We start from the raw sequence: 10714 nt of genomic DNA on the forward strand, positions 1-10714 counted from the left end.
CAATCAATTTCACATGTTGTTGTGCACATTCATCTTTGTACAGAACAAAGTATTCAATGAGAATATTTCATTCCTTCAGATCTAGGATATGTTATTTGAGTGTTCCCTTTAATTTTTTTTGAGCAGTATATATATTGCAGTATGCTTCCTCTATATTTGGGTATACCAGGGTGATTCCCCAGGGGAAAAAAAACCCCATACATACAAGGCAGGGAACATATCCAACATATTTTCCCCCTTCTATTTGCTCCACAATAACCACCTTGTGAGGTGAGTTGGACTGAGATTGACTGGCTCAAGGTTACCCAACTGGATTTCATGGCTAAGGGGAGATTTGAACTCAAGGTCTTTCTATCTTAATTACATGAATGGGCTTCTGGGTTTCATCTCCCTGACTCCCCATGCCTGGTGTTAATATTCCTATATCGGAGAAAAGGATACTAATCTTTCCTACTCTTTTTTTCAACTGGGAACTGCATGTTTTATTTTATTTTTTTTTAAAAAAACTGATCAAAAGAGTTTCTGCTCCATTTCATTTTGTTGTTTGCTTCCTCTCTTCTAGTCTTCTTCCCACCACCGTCACTTTTTTCCGGAGTGCAAAATGATCTTAGGTGCTGGACTAGGGAGACAAAAAGAAGATACCGCCTCTGTGAATATATTCCTCCACCTTTCCAAAGATTCCGACTACAAGCAGTAAAATTGCAGATTATTTGTGTGTGTGTGTGTGTGTGTGTGTAATGGAGCATCCTAAAGTTAGATCAGAAAAGATGGCTGTTATTCTTAGATTTGTATAACAAGCAGGAAGAGAGAGATTGTGACCCCGCTGGTGAGACCACCACTGGAATACCGTATTCAGTTGTGGAGACCTCATCTACAAAAAAGATATTGATAAAATTGAACGGGTCCAAAGACGGGCAAAAAAAATGGATGAGGGTCTTAAGCATAAAACCTATCAGGAAAGATTTCATGAACTCAATCTGTATAGTCTGGAGGACAGAAGGGAAAAAGGGGGGACATGATTGAAACATTTAAATGTGTTAAAGAGTTAAATAAGGTTCAGGAGGGAAGCGTTTTTTAATAGGAAAGTGAACACAAGAACAAGGAGACTCAATCTGAAGTTAGTTGGGGGAAAGATCAAAAGCAACGTGAGAAAATATTATTTTACTGAAAGAGTAGGAGATGCTTGGAACAAACTTCCAGCAGACGTGGTAGATAAATCCACAGTAACTGAATTTAAACATGCCTGGGATAAACATATATACTGTACATCCTAAGATAAAATACAGGAAATAGTATAAGGGCAGACTAGATGGACCATGAGGTCTTTTTCTGCCATCAAATCTATGTTTCTATGTTGCCCTTGTCAGCTTTTTCTTCATTCCAGCTTTAGAACAGCATCCCTGTGAAATTGGTTGGATTGGGGTTCAAGTCAACCCTTGAGCTTCCATAGCTAAACTTAGACTTATCCCTTGAAGGTTATAGTCCAGCACCTTGATCACTGTAAAAAAAAAAAGTGGCTTATTGATTGATTGATTGATTGATTGATTGATTGATTGATTGATTGATTGATTGGATTTGTATGCCGCCCCTCGCCCCTCTCCGGAGACTCGGGGTGGCTAACAGCAACAATAAAGCAGTGTACAATAGTAGTCCCATGTTAGAAACAATTAAAAACCCATTAATATATATATAAAAAAACCAAACATACATACATATTTAAGGCTGACCAATTACAAAACACACATTTGCGATGGCAGGAAACTGAGAAAAGCAACCTGGGTAAATTGATGTGGTGTGTCTCTCCATTCAGCAGGCTTCAAGAGTCACCCACACACACACACACATTTTTCCCTTCATGGGCTCAGTCAATGGATTTCCACATTATAATCTCTCTCTCTCTCTCTCTCTCTCTCTCCCCCCCTCCCTCTCTCTCTCACTCACTCCCTCTCCCCCTTTTTTAAAGTTCTTTTAAAGTAGCCCGCAGGATAGGAGAAAAATAGTGTGACTGGCCAATTTATTTACTTCCGAAAATAAAAAGGCCACAGCGCATTGCAGATACTTGGGCCCAGAGCCATTTGATCAGCAACTGTTTCAAGGGAGCCTTGAAACGCACCAAATAGGATTGGAGAAGAGGGAGAAAAATGCTCTAACCCAGCCCTGAATTAAATGCAAAGATGTTTCTCTCTCTCTCTCTCTCTCCCTCCCCCACCCTACAAATAAATAAATAAAATGACTCCCTGCCTCCCACCCCATTGCCTCCTTTTGAGCCCTTTTCACCTAGCCATCCTTGTGAAGGCCTCAGAGAATAGCTCCATCCAGCTCTATTTAAATCAAGCCGCTCTTCGCCTCTGACTTCAATAGGAGATGGATTATCTCCCTATTATACCTCCCAGGCCAACGGCTAAAGGCGGGTATTATAGGCGGAGGGGCGGTCCTGGACTCCCCCTTTGTCCATGTCTTTGCCCCACAGTTCTTTTTGCTTCTAAGTTTCCTATACTTGGGAGGTGTTTCCATCCCCCTCTCTCCCCCTTGTTCTTCTCCCCTACATTTTTTCTTCTTCTTCTTCTTCTTCTTCTTCTTCTTCTTCTTCTTCTTCTTCTTCTTCTTCTTCTTTTCTTCTTCTTCTTCTCCTCCTCTTCCTCCTCTTCTCCTTCTTCTCCTCCTTTGACATCTATGTTTTCTTCTTCTTCTTCTCATCCTCCTCCTCCTCTTCCTCCTCCTCCTCCTTCTCTTCTCCTTCTCCTCCTCCTTTGACATCTGTTTTCTTCTTCTTCTTCTTCTCCTCCTCCTCCTCCTCCTCCTCTTCCTCCTCCTCCTCCTTCTCTTCTCCTTCTCCTCCTCCTTTGACATTTATGTTTTCTTCTCCTCCTCCTCCTTCTCCTCCTCCTCCTCCTCCTCCTCCTCCTTCAGCTGACTGGCAGTTTTAGCTTAAGGTTTTGTGGTCTCTCTGATGACTCTTAAGTTTGAACAATTGCACACATTTTTCTCCCACCTGCTTCTCCCCCTTCCTTAAAAAATAAAACCCTCTTTTGGGTTTGTTTTCCTCTTTTTCACAGCAGAGATAAATGTTTCCTTGGGAAGTATCCCATTCAACTCCTGGAGGGAATTCGCTTTGAAATAAGCATCCTCTTTAAGTCCCTGGTACCTACCCAGCGCAGGCCAGTCTGGTATTGCTCACTCTCCATCTACTGTATGTTTCACCCAGCCATTGCAGTCTACTGGAAAAAAAAGATATTAAAAGGTTTCTGTGCCAAATTTGTACTCTTACACAGCTAATTTACAAAGGGGGCTATTATTGGTTTGTCTGTGGAGGCAAGACTACCTGCAGGGACCCATTTGCTCAGTGTGGATCAGATCAGGATCAGGCAGGGACACCCCCCCCCCCCCAAGGTCTGAAAATCCTGAATTCAGACTCTGAAAATCCTAGATTACTAAACAAGGGTTTATTGCATCATCCCTGTTCCCACAATAGGGTGAGTTTATGAACTAGCCGAACCACGGTTGGCGCCACTGTAACTTGTTTCTGTAGAATTGTGTATGGGATTGCAGGGAAAAACTGTGCTCCCATCGACTTTGAAAAGGGGAATTATCCCTACTTAAAATTTAAGGAATGTTCTTCAACTATGAAAAGGATGGGATTGAGTGCAAGGGATGGGTGGGCAGACCTTATCAAGCTGAGACAAACACTTCTGTTCTAAATGAACAAACCCGAAGTCGGTGGCTGCCATGCAAAGATAAAAGCCCACTCCTTTTATGCTAAATGTGTTTATGGTGTTTAAAATATATTTTAAAATATATTACAACCTTATAACGTGGAGAGTTGCTAGCTGCCTCTATCAAAAATGATTGTAATAATTCCTTCCAACACAGAATGGGTCCCTCCCGTTCTCTTACTTCTAAAGCTCTGTATAAAATCCTTTTCTGTCTCTCTCTGATATTTTCAAAGTGATGCAGCTTGAAAATAATCTCCTTCAAAAAAAAATTTCCTATCACACTCCACTCCAGAAATGTTATCCAGAAGAAATTGTTGTTTAGGGGAATTTCTTCCTCTTTATTTATTTATTTATTTTTATTTAATTGGATTTGTATGCCGCCCCTCTCCGAGGACTCAGTGCGGCTCACAGCTGTATCGCTGGCTATATGGTTGCCCTGGATCAATATTTTCCTCCAAGCTTCTTGTGCCTACGGCAGCCTTGCCAAGCGGGATATTTTCCAGGTGCGTCAGACTGCAATTCCTCTAATCCACAACCACAGGATGGTCTTGCTGGAGAAAAGTGGTGGAAATTGGAATCCAATACATCTCAAGATTGATAGAGGGTGATGCAGAAGATACATGCTCACCTTTCCTTAAAGTACAGGAAGGGTTCACATGCAAATTAGACAGGCCATCATTTTAAATCTCAGATAGTATGGGTTGTAGGCACATTCTGGGCTACTTGGAAAGAGGGCATTGAAAGGGTGGGACCACTTGCCCCCTACCTTTATGATCCTTGGAGGCTAAAATCCAGCACCCTACTTGAAAGCAAACCCTATTGATTATTTAACATTTCTTCAAAGTTCAAAAGAAGTGTGTAAAAGGGCTCACACTTCTTGTTCAGTGATACAAAGTGCAATATATGCCATCACTTTTGGGGGCATATTTTTCAGTTTTAATATTCTTACCGCAGTCCTAAGGGTCCTACATTCTATGAGTCATCCAGATGTGGCACGTAAAATGGGCAGCCCTACAATAATCTTCAATAAATCAATTTCTACCTCCCTATTTGCTGTTCAGTCACTTGGAATTCCCTTCTATTCCCTTCAGGGTTTCTGAAGCGTTTTCAATTTTTATACATTTTCATGTCTATATGTATTTGGACACACTGATTAAAGCAGGCCTAACTTCCATACGATGGGCACATGACTGTTTGGTAGAAATTTTTTTTAAACAAGGGTAATAATTCCAAAACGTTGAAGGACGTGAACATGCATAGTCCCAAGGACCTCTGCAGCTGAAGTCCAGTTGTGTGTGTGTGTATGTGTAGAGAGAGAGTGTGTGCTTAGAAACTGATGAGCAGCAAGCAAGCCCAGTGTGTTTTAAATACTTATTTTCTGCCAAAGAATGACTTGCTTAATCCCAAGAAAAGACAGAGCTGTCCAAAGGAAACCCCCAGGTAGGCCATTAAGTCTTGGGGTTAATATAATTCAGCTGCACAGACTAGCAGGAACCGATTAAAACATGGAGGGAGGCCCTACACAGCCCCTGAAGTCAGAGCACTCCTGCTAATTCTACGCCAGGCTTTGAGTCTCCTTACCTCCAGTATTTTCTGCACGGTGGGCTGGTGGGGAAGGAAAAGTTTTGTCTGAAGAAGAGAAAATTCCCCATTCAAAGTGAACCACGGAGAGTCATAAGGGAGCCTCTAGTGCCCTCTTCCGAGGCCTTTGGCACAGAGTTGGGTGATGGAGTTGTCTTTTCATCCATCTGGAATCGCTAAACTCTCCCCAGAACTCTCTTAGCCACCCTTCTCTTGGGCTTTTTTCCCCAGCTGAAATCTTTTCAGAAGGTGGGTCCTTCTGCTCCACCACACCAAGTGAAAGGGGCACCTCCAAAGCATGCTACGTAGTCACCGTTCCCATTCTCTCCAGCTGCAGGAACACACAGGGAGATTCTGGAGCTACGGACTTTCAAGGCTGCAATAGCCAACTGGCCTGGTTTCCATTTCTCCTTTTCTCTCCTTATCCCCACCCCCCAATCTCTGCTTTTACTCTTTAGCTCAAGTAAAAGACTCTGGGTTGGGTAAATGTCTCCCTCTCCTTCACCCTCCAGCTCCCAGTCTCACTATGCCCAACATTTTCCCAAGGGGTAGCAATTCTGCTGGGAAAGGAGGAAGCCAGGAACTGCAGATAATAATAATAGTTTACAAGCAAGAACCGAGCACTGGGACCGGTAGGCAGCTAAGAAACATGCTAGTGATGTGGGGGATAGGGCGTGCGATAGAGGAGTAGCTTAGTCAGAGACTTGGAGGAAGGACCTCTGTGAGTGTCCCTATAGCTTAACTAAGGTCCACGGAGCAAAATCCACGGTCCCTCACCAGAATAATAATAATAATAATAATAATAATAATAATAATAATAATAATAATAATAATTTTTGTTGTTGTGAGCCGCCCCGAGTCTTCGGAGAGGAGCAGCATACAAATCTAATAAATTATTATTAATTATTATTATTAATAATAATAATAATAATAACAATAACAATAACAACAACAGTTGGAAGGGACCTTGGAGGTCTTCTAGTCCAACCCCCTGCTTAGGCAGGAAACCTACACTACTTCAGACAGATAGTTATCCAACATTTGCTTCAAAACTTCCAGTGTTGGGACATTTACAACTTCTGGAGGCAAGCTGTTCCACTGATCAACCATTCTGACTGTCATGAAATTCTTCCTTATTTCTAGGCTACTTCTCTCCTTGTTTAGTTTCCACCCATTGCTTCTTGTTCTACCCCCAGGTGCTTTGGAGAATATTTTGACTCCTTCTTCTTTGTGGCAACCCCTGAGATATTGATCATAGATCTTTTTATCTGTGGGCCTTCCTGCACCTTCTGACCTGATCACCAAAAGGATTGGCCATCTCCTTTTGGCTTGCTTTTTCCAGTGGGGAGGGGGGGTGTCGGGGTTGGGAACCAGGTCTAGCTTACATTTGTACACCTGCAGCATATTATTCTTCCTGCTTTCTGCCACTAATCAGAATGCTAGTGATCCAAACCTTTAAAGCTCTCCCTCTCTCCCTCCCTCTCTCCTCCCCTCCCTCCCTCCCTCCCAATGGAGAGAATTGAATGCCTCCTTTTTATAAAGGATAGGAATGACACCTAACTGAGCTTTGTCCAATCAAGTGCCCTCTAGATAAGACTACATCTCCCAACATTCACAACCTATATCCTGGTACTGTATCAACCTACAAGTGGCGTGTTGTCATGGTTAAGAGCGCTCATAAAGTACCACAATGTTAGTAGAGTGAAAAGACAATACCAATAACAAAGAATTTCTCCTCTCTCTAAATCCAAAATTTTTACTTACCACGTCTGGATTCCGTGCACTCAAGCAGTTTCTCTGAGGTTTCTAAACTAAAGTCTCACGAATTTGGCAGAATTCCATTCCCCTTCGAAGCTCCCTGCTTTTCACTGAAACTCTGGAATGATTTCTTAGATGAATTCCCCTGCTCAGGATGGAGTGGTCTTCAGTTTCTTTTCAAGCACATTTCAGCCTTTCCTAACTTTTTTTCTCTGACCAGGATGCGGCCCGGACTGTAAACCTGTAGCATTAGTATATTATTCCACCTTTCTGATCCGAAAGTTCCAAGGTTGTATATTGTATAAGAAAATTGACATAGCTTTTAAATATACTGCTCAAATATATATATATAAAGGGAACACTCAAAGGACCCATCCTTGATCTGAATGAATGGAATATTCTCATTGGATACTTTGTTCTGTACAAAGTTGAATGTGCACAACAGCCATTGTCAATCAGTGTTGCTTCCTAAGTGGACAGTTTGATTTCACACAGAAGTTTGATTTACTTGGAGTTATATTGTGTTGTTTAAGTGTTCCCTTTATTTTTTTTATTTTTTTGAGCAGTGTATATATATTTTCTCCACGCCTCCTTCTCGCTCTGCCTCCACCTATCTTACACGCAAACACACACATACACACAAACTACACACACAACACACACAAACTTTTTTTCCAAGTTCCTACAGGAGTACCCCTTCGCACTCCGAAGTTTCATTCATCTAAACAGACAACCAAGGAGTTCTTGGGTCTATTGCCCGCTCTTACATTTACCCGTAAATACATCCGATTAGTGTCTTCCGGACCTTACAACTAGGACTTCGCACCCGGATGGGCCCGTCGGCCGAGCTTTCCACTCGGCTTCTGCTTTTTGGAGCACCCGGTCAAAGATTAAGCTTTGGGGAAGTTGAGGTGTGGGAAGAAAGGCGGGATGTGAGCGCTGCCAGGCATGGGCAGGCATGGGCAGGCAGCGGTCGAAAGGGTTCATTAAACCCCGAAGCTCTCCCAGAAGCCATTGAGGCGACTAACTCCCACCCCCACCCCCAAGGCAAATGGAGGCCTTGTCGAGGCAACCTGGACAAAATGTTACAAACTTTTTACTTAGGTTATGTTTATACAAACTACACTGCTCAAAATAAATAAATAAATAAAGGGAACACTTAAACAACACAATATAACTCCAAGTAAATCAAACTTCTGGGTGAAATCAAACTGTCCATTTAGGAAGCAACACTTATTGACAATCAATTTTACATGCTGTGGTGCACACCCAACTTTGTATAGAAAAGTATTCCATGAGAATATTTCATTCAGTCAAATCTAGGATGTGCTCTTTGAGTGTTCCCTTTATTTATTTATTTTGCAGTAAATTACTATCCTATACACGTTTGAATGGAATAGAATGGAGTGGAGTGGAGTGGAGTGGAGTGGAGTGGAGTGGAGTAGAGTAGAGTAGAGTAGAGTAGAGTAGAGTAGAGTAGAGTAGAATAGAATTATATTGGCCAAGTGTGATTGGACACACAAGGAATTTGTCTTGGTGCATATGCTCTCAGTGTACATAAGAGAAAAAGATACATTTGTCAAGAATCATGTGGCACAACACGTAATGATTGTCATAGGGGTCAAATAAGCAATGAAGAAACAATCAATATTAATAAAAATCTTAGGATGCAAGCAACAAGTCCTAAGTGGGAGGAAAAGGATGATAGGAATGATGAGAAAAACTAGTAGAAATAGAAGTGCAGATTTAGTAAAATAAAGTCTGACAGTGTTGAGGGAATTATTTGTTTAGTAGAGTGATGGTGTTTGGGAAAAATGAATGAATGAATGAATAAATAAATAAATAAACAAACAAACAACTAATTAAGTAAGTAAATAAAACAATAAGTAGGTAGCTAACTAAATAGGTAGGTAGATAAGTAAGTAAGTAAGTAAGTCAGTCAGTAAGTCAGTCAATCAATCAATTAATCATCGAGACAATCAGAGACGCGCCCGCAAGCATTAAATCCCGGCCCCATTTGACACAATCCACTACTCTAACCTGCCCATCCCGAACTTTAACATCGCAGCGCTTTAAACTCCTTTTACGCGAAAATCAGCATTAACTTTTGTCCAGTGAGGCTTATCTGTCCGGACTTTCTTTATTTAAAAAAATAATAACAATAGTAATAGCATTTAGAGACCTATATACCGCTTCCTAATGCTTTTGCAACCCTCTCTAAGCGGTTTATACAGAATCGGCAGATCGCTCCCCACCACCGGGGTCCTCCTTTTACCCACCTCGGAAGGATGGAAGGCTGAGTCTAGGTACAGCCAAGCAGTACCAAGAGACGAACAAAGAGGGTCTTTGATGAAGAGTACAAGGGGTGCGGGCAGGTGGGCTCCCCAAAAAAGGCAGATCCGCCGGTCGAAAAAAAATGAATTGGGAACGAGGAGCAGAAAAGATTCCACCCAGGCGACTGTGTGGGGGTTTTTTAGTCGCTCTGGCCCTGAAACTTGGAGGAATGACTTTTTTTATTCAGAATATCTTGGTTTTGGGTTTTTTTTTAATTATTCAGAGGGGAGGGGAAAACTTCGCTGAAATCTTACACTTTGCTCCCGAGTAAAGCGCTGCAGGAATAAAGGGGGGGGGGGTGTCTTCCAAGTAACCTTACTTCCAAGTAACCTCCAACCGGACCTTCGTGTTAAGTTGATATAACACTTCTGTCTGTCAGGCAACAGAGGGAAATCACATCAAAACTCAGGGGTGGAATCTCTAAAAAAAACCCGGGAAGACTTTCTGGAAAGTTTGCACAGTTTTTTAAAAAAACCAACAACAGCCTCTATCGCTCAGTTTTACTCAAACTGGGCGCCCTTCAGTTAAATCGCGCTGTGCAACAACTATACGGTTCTTCTTTCTTTCTTTCTTTCTTTCTTTCCTTTCTTGTTCCCTCCATTTCTCCTTCCTTCCTTCCTGCCTGCCTCCCCTTCCTCCCTCCTTCCTTTCTTCCTCTCCACTTTTCTCTTTCCCTCCCTATCTTTCCCTTTCTTTTCTTTCTCTCCACTTCTCTCTCTCTCTTCTCTCTCTCATTCTCTCCCTCCAGGTCTCTCTCATTTCTGTATACCACTCGCTCGCTCTTCTCTCTCTCATTTGTTTCTCTCTCCTCCCTTTTTGCTCTCATTTCTCCCCCTTTCATTTCTGTTTTTCCATCTTTCCTCTACCTCTCCCCTTTTCCCTTCCTAACCCCCTGGGTTGGAAAAGTCACACTCGCTTTCCCCCTTCTTTTCTCACCAATCCTGATCCCTCCAGTAAAATAACTAGATTAAAAATAAAAAATTTAAAAAAATCTTCCCCGGACACATGTTTTATCCAGAAAGGACAGTCTGTCCTGCCTGCTTAAATCAGAAGGTGAGCCGGGAAGTTATCAGAAGTCTGACCTTCTTAAATTATTCCTCCAAAGTTTAATCCGGATGGGAAGCGTACAAACCGTCCCGTGGAAGTTCTCCAGATGATCTACCATCGGGAAAAGTCCTGCCGGGCCGCGTCCTCCCTCCCCGCCTTTGAAAGTTTCCTTCCGAAGTGATTGAGGCTTCTAGGCTGAGAACCCCATTTTTCCTCCCCTGTTTAAAGACCTCACTTCTTTTTGTTTGGGACTTTTGCCTAGGAGTGGCCATAAAGTCTGC

General features: G+C 42.3%; 1 long non-coding RNA gene across 3 annotated transcripts; it reads right to left on the reverse strand.

Moving 5' to 3' along the window:
- Positions 1-32: 32 nt before the first annotated feature.
- Positions 33-8070, reverse strand: LOC139167368 (uncharacterized). Of its 3 annotated transcripts, none has more exons than XR_011559115.1 (4): positions 7826-8070; positions 7059-7293; positions 3150-3218; positions 33-619 (listed from the first exon to the last, which is right to left on the reverse strand). It is a non-coding gene; the product is annotated as an uncharacterized lncRNA (long non-coding RNA). The 3 variants fall into 3 exon arrangements; XR_011559114.1 differs by having other exon boundaries at positions 7820-8070; XR_011559113.1 differs by lacking the exon at positions 7059-7293 and having other exon boundaries at positions 7820-8068.
- Between the last annotated feature and the right edge of the window lie 2644 nt (positions 8071-10714).

The sequence above is a fragment of the Erythrolamprus reginae genome, chromosome 4, assembly GCF_031021105.1.
Source record: "Erythrolamprus reginae isolate rEryReg1 chromosome 4, rEryReg1.hap1, whole genome shotgun sequence".
In the NCBI taxonomy this organism is placed as follows: domain Eukaryota; kingdom Metazoa; phylum Chordata; class Lepidosauria; order Squamata; family Dipsadidae; genus Erythrolamprus; species Erythrolamprus reginae.